Source organism: Emys orbicularis, chromosome 11, assembly GCF_028017835.1.
Source record: "Emys orbicularis isolate rEmyOrb1 chromosome 11, rEmyOrb1.hap1, whole genome shotgun sequence".
In the NCBI taxonomy this organism is placed as follows: domain Eukaryota; kingdom Metazoa; phylum Chordata; order Testudines; family Emydidae; genus Emys; species Emys orbicularis.
Genome location: NC_088693.1, coordinates 81087382 through 81107863, shown reverse-complemented (window position 1 = coordinate 81107863; position 20482 = coordinate 81087382). Strand labels below are relative to the sequence as shown.

Genomic DNA, 20482 nt, shown 5'->3' with positions numbered 1-20482 from the left:
GAGTTTGTTTTATTTTGCACCAGAAAACTTGTGAATTACCTGGAACTGCAGGGAGGCCTTTCCTGCCTTGGTCAAGGACTACTGCTGAGGTCTGATTAGTTCTTCACCCCTCTGGCACACTGCTTCAGTCAGAAAAGTATAGTGCTTGTGGGGGCAGAAAGCCTTGGCGTGTGTGTATGACAGAAATACAATTGATTGTTGTGACAGTGACTCTGAGCGAGCAGGGAAATGCCTTAAAAACTAAAGCTGTCACCACCTGTCAAGGCTCCTTCCCCACTCTGAACTTTAGGGTACAGATGTGGGGGCCTGCATGAAAACTTCTAAGCTTAATTACCAGCTTAGATCTGGTTTTGCTGCCACCACTCCCAATGGGCTAACTCCCTTCCCTGGTGAACACCGATCCAAAACCTCTTGGATCTTAAAACAAGGAAAAATCAATCAGGTTCTTAAAAAGAAGGCTTTTAATTAAAGAAAGAAAGGTAAAAATCATCTCTGTAAAATCAGGATGGAAAATAACTTTACAGGGTAATCAGATTCAAAGAGCCCAGAGGAACCCCCTCTAGCCTTAAGTTCAAAGCTACAGCAAACAGAGATAAACACTCTAGCAAAAGGTACATTTACAAGTTGAGAAAACAAAGATAAAACTAACACGCGTTGCCTGGCTGTTACTTACAAGTTTGAAATATGGGAGACTTGTTCAGAAGATTTGGAGAGCATGGATTGATGTCTGGTCCCTCTTAGTCCCAAGAGCGAACAACCCCCAAAACAAAGAGCACAAACAAAAGCCTTCCCCCCACCAAGATTTGAAAGTATCTTGTCCCCTTATTGGTCCTAAGGGTCAGGTGTCAGCCAGGTTACCTGAGCTTCTTAACCCTTTACAGGTAAAAGGATTTTGGAGTCTCTGGCCAGGAGGGATTTTATAGTATTGTACACAGGAGAACTGTTACCCTTCCCTTTATAGTTATGACACCACCCTAGGACTGTGTGTGTGTTTCTTTAAATCTTTTGTCTCTGTGTACCATAAATGAGATTCCTGTAATTTACCAGCGATGGTTTCACTTTCAGTTAGAAGCTGCTGGATGGAGAATGTTTCAGTTCAGATAAAATTGCTGTAAGTTAACCAGCAACAGCTGTATGAACAGACTAGAGTCAGACGTGCAATGCTACCGTAAATACTGAGATGTTCACTTGCAATGCAGACCTGGCAATTCTGAAGCTGGGAGCCCTTCCTCCGCCACTAGTGCCAGCCTCTGCCCTTCCCTGTAGGATCCAGCAGTCAGGTGAGTGTCAGCCCTCAACTGCTCTGGGTGAGGCTCTGTTGTTCTTCATGGGAGCTGTTCCTATGGATGGGAGTCTGTCTGGGGCTTTCACTTTTCTGCTTTAAATATTGCTGCAGAAATGTCTAAGATGCTCAGAGATCTTTGTGGTCCCTTTTCCATTACCCTGTAACACAGACTAAAATAGTGTCTATTTATTCGCTCTTCTGCATTATTTCCTGGCATTAGATTTACACTCCAGCACTCCAGCTCTGGTGACTTTCCTGTGAGCTGTCATCAGAGGAGTGTGTGCTCTCTTGTTCTCCTTCGTTGACTGTGTGTATTTGCTGTCAGCTCACTCTAGTGAAGTTCTGCTCTAAGAGACTAAAAGAAAGGAAATGTTGTGGGCCTGATTCAAAAACATTGGTGCAGGGAGGGGTTAATTTGAGCACGTTGGGCCATGAGGACCTTTCTATACCAGGGAAAGGGGAGAGTTATCCAGACATCTCCAGAGTTAAGTCTGCAACTAAGTTTTTGTTTAAAACCAACTTTTTTCATCCTCTCTAAATTCCAAAAGATAAGTCAGCTCAGGCTGATTGTCAGCGGTGAGATCAAGTTACTGGGGAAACCTGCAGTTATTTGAACAAGGCATTGCTGAGCTAGGGCACCTTGATTGTGAGCTGATTTTTTTACCTACATTGAATGAAAAACAGTTGTCCTCTAGTGGGACGCCTCTGATCCCCAAGGGAGGGAGAGCCCTTTATTCCTCCTGCCTCAGAGACTCAGTGACTCAAGCTAGGACCAATGAGCCCTGAGATCTTTGCACATGTGTCTCCCTCTGGTGTCTGGAGGCATGCTGGCCAATACTGTCTCATGTTCCCTAGGGCTCCCCCATTGGTTTAGTCTGGCAAATGGGTGACACAGTGAAGGACAGGAGAGACACAAACTGACAGCAATGGACTTCCACTGCTGAGATCTTCTGTGTGGGACCTGAACCAAGGGCCAGAATTGAAAATATGAAGCTATTAGACCTCATTTCTTGAACCACAGAATGAGAAGGCCCAGAGCTAATCCTAAATTCTGCAGAACCTCAGCTCCCCCCCCCCCCAACAATTATGTTTAAACCTGAGCATTAACTATTTCACTGCTGTCCATTTTAGTAGCTGGTCTAGGGTAGAGGGTGGGAAGGCAACCTTGCGAGTGAAGTGGGTGTAGCTGAGGGGAAGGAAATGCCAAGGGAAGACAGGAAGAGGCAGGGGAGAAAAAGGAAAGCAGGGAAAACAGGAGGATGGGAAAGGAAGAGGAACAAAGGACAGAGAGAATGGTGGTCACAGTGGTGAGCATTTTCCCCACTGAGTGATGCTGAGTGCGATAACAAGGCCCTGGAGAAGTAACATGGTGATGATAATGAACAGGGAATTTACTCTATTACTGCTCTTAATCTCCCATGGAGGTTAGTGAAGGCGCCACTTTGGAATGAGGAGAGTGGTGAGTACTAAATCGACGCCCTGGCCCAGAGATCATAATAAAATGGAATTTGGCCCCCTGCACAGAATAAGTTTAACATCCCTGGGCTAGAGGGAGGTGTACTGGGCTGGGAGCCAGGAGACCATGTGGTCTAGTCTCACCTCTTCCACTCACTGGTGTTAACAGTTCTCTGCACTTCACAGTATTATTATTGATCAAGGCATCATGTCCCTACAGGAGATCATCAAGGATCCTTGTTCCCCTTCTAACAGATGAGGTAACAGTGGACCTGAAAATGAGATATTGCACAAGCTCAGTTCTAGTAGAGTTAGGATCAGGACAGGTCTCTCCCATATGGCCACAGTGTCTCTCAGATTGACTGAGCCAAATCTGTGTGCTTAGCTCTGCCCAGCCACCTCTGCTAAGCGCTGTGAGACACACAGACCAATTTACCTAGCACATCCTATAATGTGATAGAACATCTGTGTAGGGAATGAGGAGGAGGCTGCAGGCCCTACTGTCCAGGCTGTGAGGAACTGTGGTCCAGCAGCTGTGGGGAAAGTGGTGGTTGTGGTTGTCAGCAGGGGCGGCAGGTTTGTATAATTTTTGGTGGTGCCCAGAACAGGTCCAAGTCCCCTCCCCCCCCCCCACCTGCCTTGTAAGCCAATATACAGTAACTCCTCACTTAAAGTCGTCCTGGTTAACGTTGTTTTGTTGTTATGTTGCTGATCAATTAGAGCAGTGGCTCTCAAACTTTTTTTTCCATGGACCACTTGAAAATTGCGTGAGCTTATGCTCAAATACATTTATTAGTCTCTGAGGTGCCACAAGTACTCCTGTTCTTTTTGCGGATACAGACTAACACGGCTGCTACTCTGAAACTTGAAAATTGCTGCGGGTCTCAGCGGACCACTTAATGATCTTTCCAAATGTTGTTTGTACCGTTAGCTAACTATTGTAAAGCGCTTTGGATAAAAGTGCTATATTAAAAATAACCCTTAATAATAATTAACTTTTTTTTGTTCTACACATAAAAGCACACAACTCATATTTTAATATCAGTAGTCTTAACCTTTCTAATGTGATGGATGTGCCCTCTCTCCCTCACCGCGGCAGTCCCCAAGCTGGGGCTGGGAAGGGGGGGGGTCTCTCCCTCTCTCCCCCGCCACAGCAGCCCCTGAGCTTGGGCTGGAAAGGCGTGGGGTCTCTCCCCTGCCACAGCAGCCACAGAGCTGAAGCTGGGGAGGAAGGGGGTCTCTCCCATCAGCCGCAGCCCTGGAGCCTCTTTCTTTGGCCGCCGTAGCCCTGCATGTCCCAAATTCCCCCCCATCCCCTCTTCTCACCCCATTGCCCCGTCCCACCTAGCCCCTATTCTCCCCCAAGCCACCACGTCATAGCACAGTGGTTTGAGCATCACACCCATAAGATCTTTTTGAGCTACAGCATTCTTTTTTAAAGATACTCAGTCTTGACTTAAAGACTACAAGTGATGGAGTGTCCACCATGTTCCTAGGTAATCCTTTCATTGGTCAGTTGCCCTCACGTTGGTACTTAGACAGTGACCAGGTCAGCTCGTAACCTTGCTTTGGATAAATTTAGTAGATTGAGATTCTTATGTTTCTCTTACTACTGTGACCAAGGAACCCTTCAGTGCCACCTGGCAAGGGGATGAATATCCTGATTCTGCTTCATCAAACAATGTCATGGGAGGTCTTAAATAAAAGCCAGGGCCACACTGGTCATTAATACCATAGTGAAATGTATGTGCAGATAAGAATGGCCATACTGGGTTTAGACCAGGGGTGGGCAAACTTTTTGGCCTGAGGGCCACATCGGGGTTGCACAACTGTATGGAGGGCCGGGTAGGGAAGGCTGTGCCTCCCCAAACAGCCTGTCCCTCACCCCCTATCCGCCCCCTCCCACTTCCTGCCCCCTGACTGCCCCCCTCAGGACCCCCAACCCATCAAACCCCCCCTGTTCCTTGTCCCCTGACTGCCCCCTCCCGGGACCCCCGCCCCCATCCAACCCCCCTGCTCCCTGTCCCCTGACTGCCCTGACCCCTATCCACACCCCCGCCTCCTGACAGCCCCCCCGGGACTCCCACCCCCTATCCAACCACCCTCTGCTCCTCGTCCCCTGACCACCCGCTCCTGGGACCCCCTACCCTTAACTGTCCCCCGGGATCCCACCCCCTTATCCAACCCTTCCTGTCCCCTGACTGCCCTCCTGACCTTTATCCACATCCCTGCCCCGTGACAGGCCCCCCGGGACTCCCACTCCCAACACTCCCTGTCCCCCATCCCCTGACTGCCCCCCCCAGAACCTCCGCCCCATCCAACCACCCCCTCCTCCATGACTGCCCCCCAGAACCTCCCGCTCCCTTACCCAACCTCCCTGCTCCCCGCCCCCTTACCAGCAGCAGGAGCTCACAGCCGTGACACCCGGCCAGAGCCAGCTGCGCTCCCCACGCTGCCCAGTGGGAGCGGCGGGCCAGAATGCGGCCCGCACGGCGGCGTGGCTGCGGGGGAGGGAGGACAGCAGGGGAGGGGCCGAGGACTAGGGTCCCCAGCCGGGAGCTCAGGGCCCGGGCAGGACAGTCCCTCAGGCCATAGTTTGCCCATGTCTGGTTTAGACCAATGGTCCTTCTAGCCCAGTATTCTGGCTTCTGACAGGGACTGAGCAGAACAGGGAATCATCAAGTGATCCATCCTCTGTTGCCCATTCCCAGCTTCTGGTAGTCAGAGGCTAGGGACACCCAACCATGGAATTGCATCCCTGACCATCTTGGCCAATAGCCATTGATGGGCCTAGCCTTCTTTTTTGAACCCAGTTATACTTTTGGCCATCACAATATCCCCTGGCGACTAGTTCCACTAGGGTGATCAGACGTCCTGATATTATCGGGACAGTCCCGATTTTAGGGGACTTGTCCCACGTCCCGACCTTACATTGGTCGGGACGTCTGGTCACCCTATATGAGGGGGACAACGGCAAGCCGGCGCCACTCACCTTTCCTCCCTGGGCCCTGGGGCAGTGCGCAGCTGAGAGCTCCCGGCGTGGTGGTGTCAGCCCACGGGGCCCCCCGCCCGGCCGGCAGGAGCCTGCAGAGCGCAGCCCTGCCCCTGCCCGGCACACAGAGCGGCAGCGAGGAGGTCTTGCTCCCCTGCGTGCTGCAGCAGGGCGGGGCTTGTAGACTCCGGCAGCGGGCAGTTGGCGCCGGGCAGAGAGCCCCCCCCGCCCCTGCCCCCCTCCCCTCGACCCGACCCGACCCTAGGAAGGAGCCAGAGGGACTGGGAGGGACCTGCCTGCTGGATGCTTCCTGGGAGCTGCTCCAGGTAAGCACTGCTGGGCTCACCTGGCCCCCTGGCAGGTCCCTCTGGGGGGCTCCCCTCAGACCCACTGCCTTCAACCCCCACCCTGACCCTGTTCCCTCAGCCTCCCCCGCAGTCCCTCCCCTCCCCCCGATCATCTCACCCGACCCACTGCCCTCAGCCCCCACCCTGACCCTGTTCCCTCAGCCTCCCCCGCAGTGTCCCCTGTCCCCCCCACCCTCAATCCACTGCCCTCAGCCCCCCTGACCCTGTTCCCTCAGCCTCCCCCACAGTCCCTCCCCTCTCCCCCGCATCATCTCACCCTGCATGGATGTGGAAATCTGTCCCGGATTCCAGGCTGTCGTTAGCCCCTGGGGCAAAAGATCAGAGGTTTCCAAAGGGAAGTTTGTAGCCTTTGCTCAGACCCAAACATTTTCACTTAAAAAAAAAAAAAAACCCAAACCCATCCTGATACCCATCTGCTCTGTCCAGATTTGCTGTTATCCCTGTTGAGGCCAAAGTGGTTTGAAAAATTAAAAATCCATGACACTATTGTGTTGCTTCCCCCTGGGTTGCTCGTTAATCTGATGGACCTGCGGATAATGAATAAAGATGAATGCCCTGGGAGCAATGTGTCAGGCAGACAGTTTGTCAAGTAGGAATGTGAATGCTGAAGCCCTCACAAAATGCAGAGGCTTTTCTTAACCTGAGAACTGAAAAAGAGCCAGATACCCTGCATGGGTTTGAAAGTGACAAGAGCCTAGCGACTGACCAGAGCAGCGCCAGGTTTGAAGTGACGAGGAGGGTCTGTGTCATGAAGTCTGCATTTCCACTGAGGACTCTTCCATCGCCAGGGTAGCGCTGGTGCAGATCTGCCGCATGGCACAGCAACGCTGAGAGGTGCCAGTGTAGACCCAATGCACTGCCCTTGTAGAACTGATGAATGAAATTGTTTTTAATTGTTCACTTTATTAATGTAACTTCATAAGTAAAGTTTTATGAATGAAACAATATTCATTCATAAAACCGGTTACCCCAATAACTGGCTAATTAACAATTAAGATGCTTGTTAAGAGCCATAGCTGTTCAGTCAGCTGCCTTTGTAAGTTTCACTATCAATCCAATTCCTGCTTAAATCACTGAGACTTGCACTGTTTCAGTATTGTAATTCCTGTTCACCATTTATTACACTTGTCTGTATTGTAACTTCTGTTCACTGTTTGCCATATTGTAATTCAAACCCCATTTTAAAACGCTTACTCCATTTTGTAAGGGCTTGCTGCAACCTTCATTTTTGCAAACCCTGCTGTAATCTTATTAGTTTAGTTTAGATGTGTGAATGAGGTATGTATGGATGATGGAATCAACCTCCAGCCCCAGCCTGTCCTGATTAAATAGAGTTCAAACACCAACGGCTGAAGATGCAGACAAGAGCCCTAACAAAGTAAGAAAAATCCACCCTAAAAAGAAAAGGTACAATAAAAGGAAGATCAAAGCCCAGTCTGAGTCTGAAAGTCATGTCTGCAATTAATATATGGAGATATCCCTATCTCATAGAACTGGAAGGGACCCTGAAAGGTCATCAAGTCCAGCCCCCCTGCCTTCACTAGCAGGACCAAGTACTGATTTTTGCCCCAGATCCCTAAGTGGCCCCCTCAAGGATTGAACTCACAATCCTGGGTTTAGCAGGCCAATGCTCAGACCACTGAGCTATCCCTCCCCCTGGGTGATCAATCACCAAACCTGAAGGCAGCGTGACACAGCAAGACCTATAGACTCTAGATTAAAACTAAAGCCTACAAAAAGGATGGGTGAGATGGAAAACTTTGGAGGAGGGTAACATTCTGCTGCCAACATGGAAGGCTATCGGTGTATGCCCAGCAGAGACCCAGCTCATCCTTGTGCCCGGCTTTCCTGGCCAGTTAGCCGCCACAAGCTACGAACCCAAGCTGCAAACTCAAGCCACAGACTCAAGCAGGACTGGTAACTATGCAGCAGCTGCAGAACATCTAATGGATGTGTGTGTGTGTGAATGTGTGTGTGTATAGGTATTAGGTATAATGTGTGTGTATAAGGATTAAGATATTAGTTATTGGTCATAAATCAAATTGTTATAATAAATGTGGCATCTTTATCTTGTCCCCTTTAATAAGATCCTGCTAGTTTTTATTGGTATAACACCCTCAGCCCCCACCCTGACCCTGTTCCCTCAGCCTCCCCCGCAGTCCCCCCTGTACCTCCCACCCCGAACCCACTGCCCTCAGTCCCTGCCCCCATTCCAACAGCCTCCCCCACAGTCCCCCTGCTCCCCCCAACCCACTGCCCTCAGCCTTGCCCTACCCCAAATCTCTTCTTCAGCCTCCCCCGTCATCCCACCCCCATCGCTCCCCCTGCTGTCCCACCCCCTCAACTTCCCCCCATTCCAGTCCTGCTCCCCTCTGTCTCATCCCCTCCAGACCCTGTCCCTCTCCCCAACCCCCCGACCCTCCCCAGCCCAGCCCCATTGTCTCCCCCGCCCCGCCCCACTCTACACAGCTCTCTCTACCCTGTCCCATTCATGCTCCCCTCAGACCCTACCCTACTCCCCCCATCCCAGTCCTGTCCCATCCCCCTCAGCCCCCACCCCCCCGACTCCCCCAGTCCCAGTCGTGTCCCCCTCAGTTCCTCCACCCTGCTTCCCCCGGTCCATCCCCACACACCCACCGACTCCCTTGACCTCCCTCCCCCCAATCCCACTGCCTGGACCCACCCCCGTCCCACTCAGGTCATGCAGGAAAAAGAAGCAATAGGCTTAAATTGTAGCAAGGGAGATTTAGGTTAGACATTAGGAAAAACTTCCAAACTGTAAAGGTAGTTAAGCACTGGACAAATTACCTAGAGAGGTTATGGAATAGCAGTCATTGGAGTTTTTTAAGAGGTTAGACCAGGGGTAGGCAACCTATGGCACGTGTGCCGAAGGCGGCACGCGAGCTGATTTTCAGTGGCACTCACACTGCCCGGGTCCTGGCCACTGGTCCGGGGGGGCTCCACATTTTAATTTAATTTTAAATGAAGCTTCTTAAACATTTTTAAAACCTTATTTACTTTACATACAACAATAGTTTAGTTATATATTATAGACTGATAGAAAGAGACCTTCTAAAAATGTTAAAATGTATTACTGGCACGCAAAACCTTAAATTAGAGTGAATGAATGAAGAATCGGCACACCACTTCTGAAAGATTGCCGACCCCTGGGTTAGACAAACACCTGTCAAGGATGGTCTAGTTGTTATTACTCAGTCCTGCCTCAGTGCAGGGGTTTGACTAGATGACCTGTTGATGTCCCTTCCAGTCCTACATTTCTGTGATTCACACTGAATTGCCTTGTGCCATTGTCTAGTAGTAGTGGCACACAGTTCTCTGACATGCAGGTTTATAAAATTGTAGTTAATATACAGTTTGGAGCATAGCAATTTTAAAGCTCTGCATGTTCAGACCAACTGAGCTGAAAATTGTGATCTAGAGTATTCAAAACTATTAAGATGTGGGCTGAAATAAAATCAGCATGAATTGCTCAACAATATCAATGGAATCAGCATTGCGCTGCTATATATTGTAAAACATTACAGTGAAATCTTGCAAGTATTACATAGCACGCCGCCTTGCCCAAGTGGTAACTAAGTATAACATCTTCCTGTTTCAACATTCTTAACTTGTATCCCATAGCTCCTAGAAGTTGTTTTTTTTTCAAACACTGAATGCTGCTAAGTTATGAGTTTTAACAGGTTTTTTTTCTTTTAAACCACAGCACTGAATGTTATTCTAAAATTGTTTTCCAAATATTCTTAAACTCCCAGTTTATCCCCCGCTGTTGTTCATTGTGAAAAGTATTGCAGGTCTAATAATAATATTTGGCACTTTTGTAATTCACTGTCCAACATGTGTTTTGTGCCCTCCTCTGGTGGATTTTTAGAGGATAACTGTATAGCTACCAGCTAAGGGAGTTATAGCTTGAACTCAAGTAGTAGAAGCTCATGCTTTTAAGTCTGGATGGCTCGGGTTCAATCTTTGGTGACTAGCTATGATGGAGGTTGCTACACTTATCATCCCTTTAATCAGAGGTTCTGAATATGCTTGTTGTAGGCAGAGCTAGCCTATAGTTAAGCAACCGAAAATTTAGAATGGGAAGTGTTGAAATGTTGGGAAGCCTTATAATTTTGCCAGTCTGGAACGAACATCCCATCTGAGGGATGGGGGCGGGGAGAGAGGAGAGTGAGACAGGACCAGGAAACTGGGACAAGGAATCCAGAGCGGTAGTGGGGGGCAGTTGAAATCAGATGAGGAGCTGGGGCGGGTTAGACAGCAATAGGATAGATATAGACTGGAGGGGATGGGGAAGAAGGGTCTTTGACTACTAGAGACCACTCCGTTCAGGAGCCTGGAATAGACCCAGGATTCCTGAGTTTCACAGTTCCTCTTCTGTCAGCAGATATCTGTGAAACCCAGTGGCAAAAAAAGTGTCTCATCCCCCTATAGAGCTGATCTATCACATATAGGATGACAACCTGTCTGCCTCTGCCATCACTTACTCCATTAGCTCAAATGGCAGAAGTCTGTGCAGTGGATCTAAAGGTTCATCGGCAGGGTTGTAGCCATGCGAGTTTCATGATGATTCCACATGACACAATTTCTGGGGCAGTTCAGTTTGGGGAAATGCATACAGAAATAGGGTGACCAGATGCCTAAATAGGGGAATCTCAAGCAAGAGTAGAGAGGTTATTTTATCTCTGTATTTGGCACTGGTGCAACCACTGCTGGAATACGGTGTCCAGTTCTGGGGTGCACAATTGAAGAAGGATATTGATAAATTGGAGAGTGTTCAGAGAAGAGTCACAAGACTGATTAAAGGATTATAAAACATGCCTTATAGTGCTCGACTCAAGGACCTCAATCTATTTAGCTTAACAAAAAGAAGGTTAAGAAGTGACTTGGTTATAGACTGTAAGTATCTACATGGGGAACAAATAGTTAATAATGGGCACTTCAGTCTAGCAGAGAAAGGTAGAGCATGATCCAATGGTTGGAAGTTGCAGCTAGACAAATTCAGACTGGATATAAGGCATACCTTTTCAATGGTGAGAGTAATTAATGATTAACAATATACTAAGGGGTCATGGTGTTTTTCTAAAAGCTTTTTCTAAAAGCTATCCTCTAGGAATTATTTTGGGAAAGTTCTATGTCTGTGCTATACAGGCGGTGAGACCAGGTGATCACCCGATCCCTTCTGGCTTTATAATCTCAGAACTAGGTACATCAATTCACATGCAAAATTCTCATTGAATTCAATAGGTGTCCTTGCCCTGTGGCTTGTGGTGCGGGATGCAGCAGGGGTCGTACAACCCCTCTCGCAGCTTCCTAGGGCCTCCTCTCGCAGCTTCCTAGAGCCCCCTCTCGCAGCTTCCTAGGGCCCCCTCTCATGGCTCTGTGCACCTGTGTCTGTCATTGTCGTCCTCTCCCCTCCCCCCGCCCTGCTCGCCCAATGTGTCCTGATATTTCACTCTTGCGATCTGGTCACCCTAAGTTCCACAGGTTCACTGTGCGTTCTGTGAAGAAGTATTGCCTTTTGTTAGTTTTCCAACCTACTGCCTATTAATTTCAATGGGTGACCCTTGGTTCTTGTGTTATGTGAATGAATAAATAACACTTCCTTATTCACTTTCTCCATGCCAGTCATGATTTTATAGATCTCTATCATACCCCCCTTAGTCATCTCTTTTCCAAGCTGAAAAGTCCCAGTCTTTTTAATCTCTCCTCATATACGGAAGCTGTTCCATTCCCCTAATCATTTTTGTTGCACTTCTCTGTACCTTTTCCAATTCTAATACATCTTTCTTGAGATCAGGCGACCAGATCTGTATGCAGTATTCAAGGTGTGGGTGTACCATGGATATATATAGCAGCATTATGATATTTTCTGTCTTATTATCTTTTCCTTTCCTAATGATTCCTAACATTTTGTTAGTGTTTTTGCCTGTTAACAGATACATAACTCCATACCCAGTATCTATCTATGCATATTGGGAATATGTTTTAAAGTCTGTATCAAGGCAGAGTTGAATAGGGTGACCAGACAGCAAGTGTGAAAAATCGGGACAGGGAGTGGGGGGTAATAGGAGCCTATATAAGAAAAAGACCCAAAAATCAGGACTGTCCCTATAAAAGTGGGACATCTGGTCACCCTAGAGTTGAAAAACAGGTTTTCTGTCAGCCTGTCTCTTGGGCACGTAAATTTAGCATTGTAAGTTAACACAATTGTTAGTCTGTTAAGTGTAGTCTCTAGAGAGCATGTTCTGTTGTAACCCTGATAGGCAAAGTAAGGGCTGGGCTAGTCCCGAGGAGAGAGCTTGGGTGGCTAACGGGCTGTAGGTGTCAGGAAGCTGGCACCCGGAGAAGCACAAGCCAGGCTCCCTCTCCCTTGAGGTGGGAGTGGGGAACGAGGTGACTCTCAGACCTGGGCATCCAAGAGCCGTTGCAGCTACCTTCTGCGATATGTGTCAGAATCAAACACCTGGTAGCTATAGCCTTCACCACGATACAGGCATTTCATGTAGTCTCATATGGCATAACTGAATCCAGGATGGAAGTAATGAAGATAAAAGGACATCCACGTTGAGGATGTGGGGGCTAGAGCCCTATAAATGGAGTGGAGATGGCATCTGAGATCCAATGGCTTGTCTCCATGGCCCCGCAGGTCGTGCTGTGGGGGTGTGAGTTGCAGATTGCACTAGCGTGCTACATTGTAAGTCCCCTGTGTGGATGCTGCAGGCATAAACTAAAAGGTACCTGGTTCACATTAACTTATTTGCTCAAAGGGGACTTCATTTATGAGCACTAGGTACCTTTTGGTTCACACCCTACAGCATCCACATGGCAGAGTTACAGTGCAGTGTGCTAGTGTGTGCTTGTAGCTCTAACTGCAGGGCAGTGTAGGCGTGGCCTGTGGCAGTAATACATACAGGCCCTGTGCAACAGAAACTATGCAACTATTTGAACAAGTTAAAAATTACTAAACAGATGATCAGCTTTCCTAGGCTTAGCAGGTAGACTAAGGAATAGAGACTGGCTCACATCCAAACACCCGTTGGACACTGGGCAGGCTCAGATCCAGGTCTGAGCTGTGTGACTCAGGCCCGTCTTCAGTAGAAACTTACCAAAAAGATGTTCTGCCATGTTCCTGCTCCTTTCCATGGGTGTGTGTGTTTCATATGTATAATAAATACACATGCACATACATACACATGCCTTCTCTTCACAGCAACCCCTGCGTCAGACTCTGGACGCTTTTCCAGTCTCATTTGGAAAGGAGAAAGGTATTGAATCTAATGTAACCTTTGGCAGGTAAGCAGAGAAACTAGGGATGAGCTGGCTACAAATTGTCCAAATGCTGTCAGGCACCCACCTAAAATATATGCTAGACCGTATATATGATATTACCCATACTTCATGGATGCCTTCAGCCTTCACAGTGGCCACTGAAATGAAATGCCAGTTATAGATCTCCAGAGACAGACAATTATTCTCCTATGAGGGCCAGGATGTGCTATTTTAAGTCCTGGAGCAATTCCAAAATAGCATTGTGACATCTGGGGCCAAGGACTGTTTTAATCCTGGGTATCTCAGAAACTGTCAGGGCTATATCTGACTCTCTGGCATTGGCAAGCTGAGAACTCCACTTTTTCATATGGCTTTGAGCATTTGGTATTAGCCACGGGGATGTGTGAGATACAGGGTAGTTGGTGGTTCTTTCATCAACAGACAATGAATCCATGGAACTCATTGGTGCATGATATTGAGGCAAATAGCTTGGTACATGAAAAGAAAGGGATTAGATGTTTGTATGAATACAGAGAGCCTTCTGAGTTGGACTAACAAGGACAAATACAAGAGCTATCCATTTTTCTTTTTGAACAGGAAACTTTACTTCATAGTATGATATCACATAGCTATGTATATTACAGGGTTTTTAGCCTCCCTCTGATGGTGCAATTAGTCCTAGGTATGAACAGGATACTGGTCTGGGTGAATCATTGGTCTGTGCCAGGTGGCCGTTCCCATGCTGATGCATGTGCGTGTGGGAGAGAATTGCTTGCCATGCGAGGAGCAATGGCCCCACTTCTTTCTAAACATTTAGTTGATTTAGTTGGGGATTGGTCTTGCTTTGAGCAAGGGGTTTGACTAGATGACCTCCTGAGGTCCCTTCCAACCCTGATATTCTATGTGCATCTTCTCCAGGGTCCAGGCACCTAATTAGTGGAGCCACGCCTGTGAGGCTTCACTAATTAGATGGGTGGCCCTTCATTCTCTCATGTGGGGCCACCCAGGTGTGCACCTTAGAGGGAACTATCCGCGGACCACTTGAATGGACCACAGTTTGAGAACCTCTGAATTAGAGAACATGCTCATTTAAAGTTGCACTATGCGTTGTTTGGCAGCCACCTGCTTTGTCCACTGCTTGCAGAAAGAGCAGCCCATTGGAGCTAGCTGGTGGGGGCTTGGAACCAGGGTGGGCCGACAGCTCTCCTAAGTTCCCTGTTCAGCTGCCACTCAGCAAACTATTAATTGCCGGCAGTTCAAATGTCCCTCTCCCCACTGCCGTGTGCTGCTCCTGCTCTCTGCCTTGGAGCTGCTCCCGTGAACCTCTTGCTGTGGGGTGGGGGGAGAAGAGGGGTGCTGTTGTCAGGGTGTCCCCCTCCCCCCATTCCTGCCCCCCATCTCCACAGAGCAGGGGAGGACATGACAGGGCTCAGAATGGAGGGAGCTTCTTGGCAGCAGCTCTCTCAAAGTCTCTCTCTCTCTCACACAGGGTGTGTGTCTCTGTCTCTCTACCATGCTGTCTTCCCGCCCCCTCCCCCCCCCCTTCGTGCTGCCTTATAGAGTGTGAGGCTGCATTAACAACAATGTGTTAACCCTTGAGGGCTCAGCCGAGTGCTAGTTCATCATTTAGCAGTAAGGCATTCCCTGGGAAATATCCCACCCTCTTCCACCCTCTGACTTCACCACCTCAACCAAGCTTCACAATTATCATTGCGTGTACAGTATTCAATTGTTTGTTTAAATCTTATACTGTGTATATATATATATTATATAGTCTTTTGTCTGGCAAAAAAAATAATCCCTGGAAACTAACCCCCCTATTCATCATAGAATCTCAGGGTTGGAAGGGACCTCAGGAGGTCTCTCGTCCAACCCCCTGCTCAAAGCAGGACCAATTCCCAGACAGATTTTTGCCTCTGATCCTTAAATGGCCCCCTCAAGGAGTGAACTCACAACCCTGGGTTTAGCAGGCCAATGCTCAAACCACTGAGCTATCCCTCCCCCGTTCCCAATTTCTTATGGGGAAATTGGATTCGCTTAACATTGTTTCCCTTAAAGTAGCATTTTTCAGGAATATAACTACAACGTTAAGCGAGGAGTTACTGTATATTTTTTAAAATAATGTAAAAATGTGAGGGCTCTGGGGTGCAGACAGGCTGTCCCAGGACAAGGGCTAGAGAGGAGGATTCCCCCCAGCCCTCTGCCCACAGGCAGCAGTGAGCTCTGGGGGAGGGCCCCCACCCACTTCCCCCTGCACCACACTCACCTCGCACCACTGTCACTGCATGTGCTCCTAGGGCCCCTCTCAGGTCCAGGAAGCCCCCTTGTCTCCCCAGTGGTGGGTGCCGGGGAGGCTGCCATCACATGTGCACCTCCTCCCCTGCTGCTGCAGCCCCTCACTGTAGCCTCATTGGGGGTGCGGGGTATACCTATCTCATAGAGCTGGAAGGGACCCTGAAAGGTCATTGAGTCTAGCCCCCTGCCTTCACTAGCAGGACCAGGTATTGATTTTTTGCCCCAGATCCCTAAGTGGCCCCCTGAAGGACTGAACTCACAACGCTTGGTTTAGCAGGCCAATGCTCAAACCACTGAGCTATCCCTCCCCCCCTTGTCCAGTGTGGGGCAGGAACGGTGACTGCGGGCGGTGGGGCCCTGTGCTGGTGGAGGCAGGGCCAGCTTCAGGCACCAGCTTAACAAGCAGGTGCTTGGGGCGGCCAAGGGAGAGGGGCAGCACCTGCGGCAATTCGGGGGCGGCAGGTCCCTCACTCCCTCTAGGAGCGAAGGACCTGCTGCTGAACTGCCGCCGCTGATCGCGGCTTTTTTTTTTTTGCTTGGGGCGGCAGAAATGCTGGAGCCGGCCCTGGGTGGAGGGTCCCATTGGAAAATGAAAGGCTCTGAGGGGGAAGGGCAGGCTCAGGGTCAGTCTGCCCTGGCAGTAGTGGATGGGGGGCGCTAGGACCCTGCGGCGGCAGTTGATGCAGGGAGGCAGCATAGAGCTGCAGGGGAGAGACAGTGCTCCGGGGAAGCAGGAAGGGGCGGCAAGTAGGGCTGGGCTCCTGGGCCCTGAATATTGCTGGAGCCCAGGCACCACCGGCCAATACAGCTCGCCGCCCCTGGTTGTCAGTTTTGGTAAAAAGCAGAAAAAAATGATTTTTTGACCCCTGGCAAACCCCCTTGTTCTGCTTTACTCTTTCACTTTCTCTTTTAGCCTTCCTACGTGCTGGAGAAAAGAACAAATTCTGCAGCCATTGAAGAAGCATCAACAGAAAATTGCATGAGACCAGACTGATACCCAGCTGATTCTCTTTTCCAAAATGATTTTGCTTCATAGCCTCACTTTAATTCGTTAATTGTGAGGCACCTCCTGGACTAGGGGTCCGTGTAACTGACTGTAGAGAAGCGGGAGGACAGCAATTCTGTAACTGCTGAGAAGTTTCTCCCCGTTTCATAAGGTAGGTGGCAGGAAGTTTTCATCCTTTACTTTGTTTTTAAATCCCATGTCCTGTGTCAGCAGGGGAAGGGCAGGGCAGGGCAGCCCTATGAAGGGGTGCAGCAGCTGGCATGCTCCCACTGCATGTGCTCTAGACCAACCAATATCCTCCTCCTGCCCCCAGAGCTCCTTGGCCTGGCTTCTAATCAGAGAGACCCTGTCTGGCTCCAGGATACATCACAAGGGACCTGCCCCTTCACCGGAGCCTAACCGTCCCTTCTGTACTGGATAGAGTTATGGGAGAGGGTTGAGGGTTGTTCCTGGGTGGCTAATGGGGCTGTTTTGCAGCTTTGATTTGTTGGCTGGCTGAGTTCATTCGTTCTGTGTGTGGGATCATGTTTTCCTGCTGGGTGGGCACCAGCCATTTTGACTCTAATAAATTGTTCAGGCATCCGGAGCATTTTGCAGGGGTATTTTGACTGGTATTTCACTCTACAGAAAGGCTAATAATAAATAACAGAACTGGTCTTGCATGTTTTCTTCTAGGGGAGGTGTCAGAGTTGCCTGGGGACACCAGTTATTTTAACTCCTGCCTCATCCCCCCTCAGCAGCAGTGTCCCATGACTCAGCCAGTCTGCCCTGGAGACGGGGCTTCCCTATGGAGCATCCCTGCTCATGCTCACCCTGCGCTGTCTGCCTTTAATCTGCAAACATTCCATGCAAGCTGCTGCTGAAGGCTGGAGAGAGCAGGGAGAATTGGTAGCTGCAGGGTGATGAGCTCCGATTTCCATGCGGCCTCCGACTGCCCCCACCCACCTTCTTTGGCATGTGACTACACAAATAACGATGCCGCACAAAGCAAAGTGTGCCCAGTCTCCAAGTCCCCAGGGATGGCACAGAAAGAGCCTGATTGGCTTAGTTCCCAGTGGAACACCAATGGACAACTTGCCCTAAATTCTCAATTACTGAGGGACAATTTTCACTCATTGATTGATATATTTGCTTTCCACAACCAACTCTCTGTACAACTTTTCATGAGTGATGTACCTGAGTATTTGGATTCTAATATCTAAACTATTGTTAAATTTAATCCCCTAAATTTGGGTTATTGCTGATTATGTACTTCATGTATTTTGACTTGCTGGATAATCTAAGCCAGAGGTGGGCAAACTACGGCCCACGGGCCATATCCGGCCCGTGGGACTGTCCTGCCTGACCCCCAAGCTCCTGGCCTGGGAGGCTAGCTCCTGGCCCCTCCCCTGCTGTCCCCCCACCCCCGCAACCTCAGCTTGCTCGCTCCACCACCAGCACAATGCTCTGGGCGGCGGGGCTGTGAGCTCCTGGGAGACCGGCCTGACCCGGTCTCTGTGCTGCGCGCTGGCGGCAGTGTGGCCTGGCTCCAGGTGGGTAGCGCGGCTGCAGTGCCACCAGCCACCGGTGCTCCAGGCAGCGCGGTAAGGGGGCACAGAGCAGGGTGTTTGGATAGAGGGCAGGGGAGTTCGGGGTGGTGGTCAGGGGGTGGGGGTGTGGATAGGGGTTGGGGCAGTCAGGGGGGACAGGAGGTTGAATGGGGGCAGGGATCCTGGGGGGGCAGTCAGGAAGGAGAGGAGGGATTGGAAGGGGTGATGGGAGGCAGTCAGGGGCAGAGGTTCAGGGGGCGGTCAGGGAGCAGGGGGGTGGATGGGGCAGGGGTCCCGGGGCGGGGGCATCAGAAATGAGGGGTTGGATGAGGCGGCGGGTGTCTGGGGGCGGTCAGGGGACAGGGAGCGGGGGGGTGTGGATGGGACAGGAGTCCCGGGGGGCAGTCAGGGAACAGGGGGGGTTAGATGGGGCAGGAGTCCTGGGGCGGGGCAGATAGGAGCTGGAGGCTGGGCCATGACCCCCTCCCCTAACCGGCTCTCCATACAATTTACGAAACCCGATGCGGCCCTCAGGCCAAAAAATTTGCCCACCCCTTATCTAAGCACTATACCTAGATGTACAGACACTCTTTTCTTAACCTGTGTAAATATAATGTAAATTTTTTTTTACATTAGCTTTATTAAGCAACAGCTGGAAATCCAGGGCTAAGGGTCCTTCCAGCCTCTCCCCTTCCCAGGCCCACCCAATAAAGGAGGAACCCCGGGCTTCCTGCAGTGCCGCTGGTAAAAGCCCCTCCCCCCACAAAGCAATGTTTTGTTAGCTTTCTTGGCCTGCAGCTGTTCACTGAGGAGAGGTCTCCATTGAGCAGACTGCTGTGATGGCCAGGTCCTCTCCTGAGTTGGTACAGTCCATCTGGATTAGGCGTTCAGACTTCCCCCTCTGGTGTACAGTACTTTGCATTTATCAACACTGGATTTCATTTGCTCTCCTGTTGTCCATTCCCCGGGTTGTTCAGGTCTCTCTGAAGTTCCTCACAGCCCTCTCACGGCCTGACTAACCTCAATATCTTTGTGTCACCTTCATCTATCACTCCCTCCCCACCCATCCCACCCCCGTTCCAGCTCATGAATAAGTCTATGAAAGAACACAGGACCTAGTACAGAACCTTGAGGCCCCGCTGTTAATCTTTGGCCAAGATGAAAACTGACCATTTATTCCCACTGTTGCCAAGCCAGTTTCTGATCCATGACAATATTTAGCCTCTCACCCATGACCTGATTTCTTTTGTAGCCCCTTGAGAGGGACTGCGCCAAAGGCCTTTAGAAAGTCCAAGTAAATTATATCTACTATGCCTTTTGGCACGTTCAAAGAATTCTAACCGATTAATGAGGTATGAATTTTCTTTGCAGAAAAGCCATGACTCAGTTTCCCCAGTTGACTGATGTTGCTGATGCCCCTGTGGATAATCCTTTGAGAGGTGCAGCTGTGCTCTGTTCTATTACTGAGATAATTCCCCAGGGCTCTGCTAGGTTGTTTGATCTTGTTGGTGCCAGAAACCTGATTCCCCAGAGTGGGCTTTCTCTGCCTGAGGCTTTTGCTGAGTCCTGTTGGATCACAGTCCTGCTTCAGGGTGCTGCCTGAGGCTCTCAGCCAGCTGTACAGCCGGTGTGCACTGACTCCAGCTGGGCCCGCCCTGGGATGCCACCCTTGTGGGCTGGATTGTGACAAACCAGGGCCCCAGTTATACAGCACTCCCTGGGCCCTGCCCCACACTGCGCCCCACACACACATTTTCAGTGGCTGCATCAGAGACAACCCACACAAGAACTGTGTGCTGGACTGGCAAGGGCTGTGAAGACTCCCCTTTTGGCAGGCTGGAGTCTCCTTCCCAGATGGGCAGGGGTGGAGGCTGGCAGACCTCCTCCTCCCCCTGTGAGCTGCAGCTGGGTGGCAGCAGGGCCCCCTTCCCTGCGGAGTGGCAGAGGGGGCTGCCCTGTGTGTGGTTTAAGAAAGATACCCCACAAGCCCTCTTTGTAGCACAGGGCTGCAGTTTCGAACCAGCACGGAGTTCCCTGGGCTGAGGACACATGCAGGCCGGAGGTCAGCAGCTTTTGGCCGATAGTTCTGGAACTTACCTAGAAATCATTCCTGTAAGAGTGGGTTTATTCCTGTGCCAGTGCTGGAGCTGGCCTGGGTTTGGGCCTGACTGTCAGCAGAACTCAGCACTTACTGTGAACCCAACGCTTTGAGCCCTTTGGAAAATCTGGCCTCAGCTGCAGGTGCTGGGCACCTCTGAAAGG

General features: G+C 50.1%; 1 protein-coding gene across 4 annotated transcripts in view; it reads left to right on the top strand.

Moving 5' to 3' along the window:
• Nucleotides 1-1151: 1151 nt before the first annotated feature.
• Nucleotides 1152-20482, top strand: part of LOC135885404 (butyrophilin subfamily 2 member A1-like) — a 43271-nt gene continuing 23940 nt past the window's right edge. For 2 of the 4 annotated variants that reach the window (XM_065413088.1, XM_065413086.1), the window contains exons 1-3: nt 1152-1280; nt 16599-16842; nt 19592-19659. The gene's annotated coding sequence lies outside the window, so the exon portion shown is untranslated. The remainder of the gene's footprint in view (nt 1281-16598; nt 16843-19591; nt 19660-20482) is intronic. The other 2 variants (XM_065413087.1, XM_065413085.1) reach the window with 1 other exon arrangement.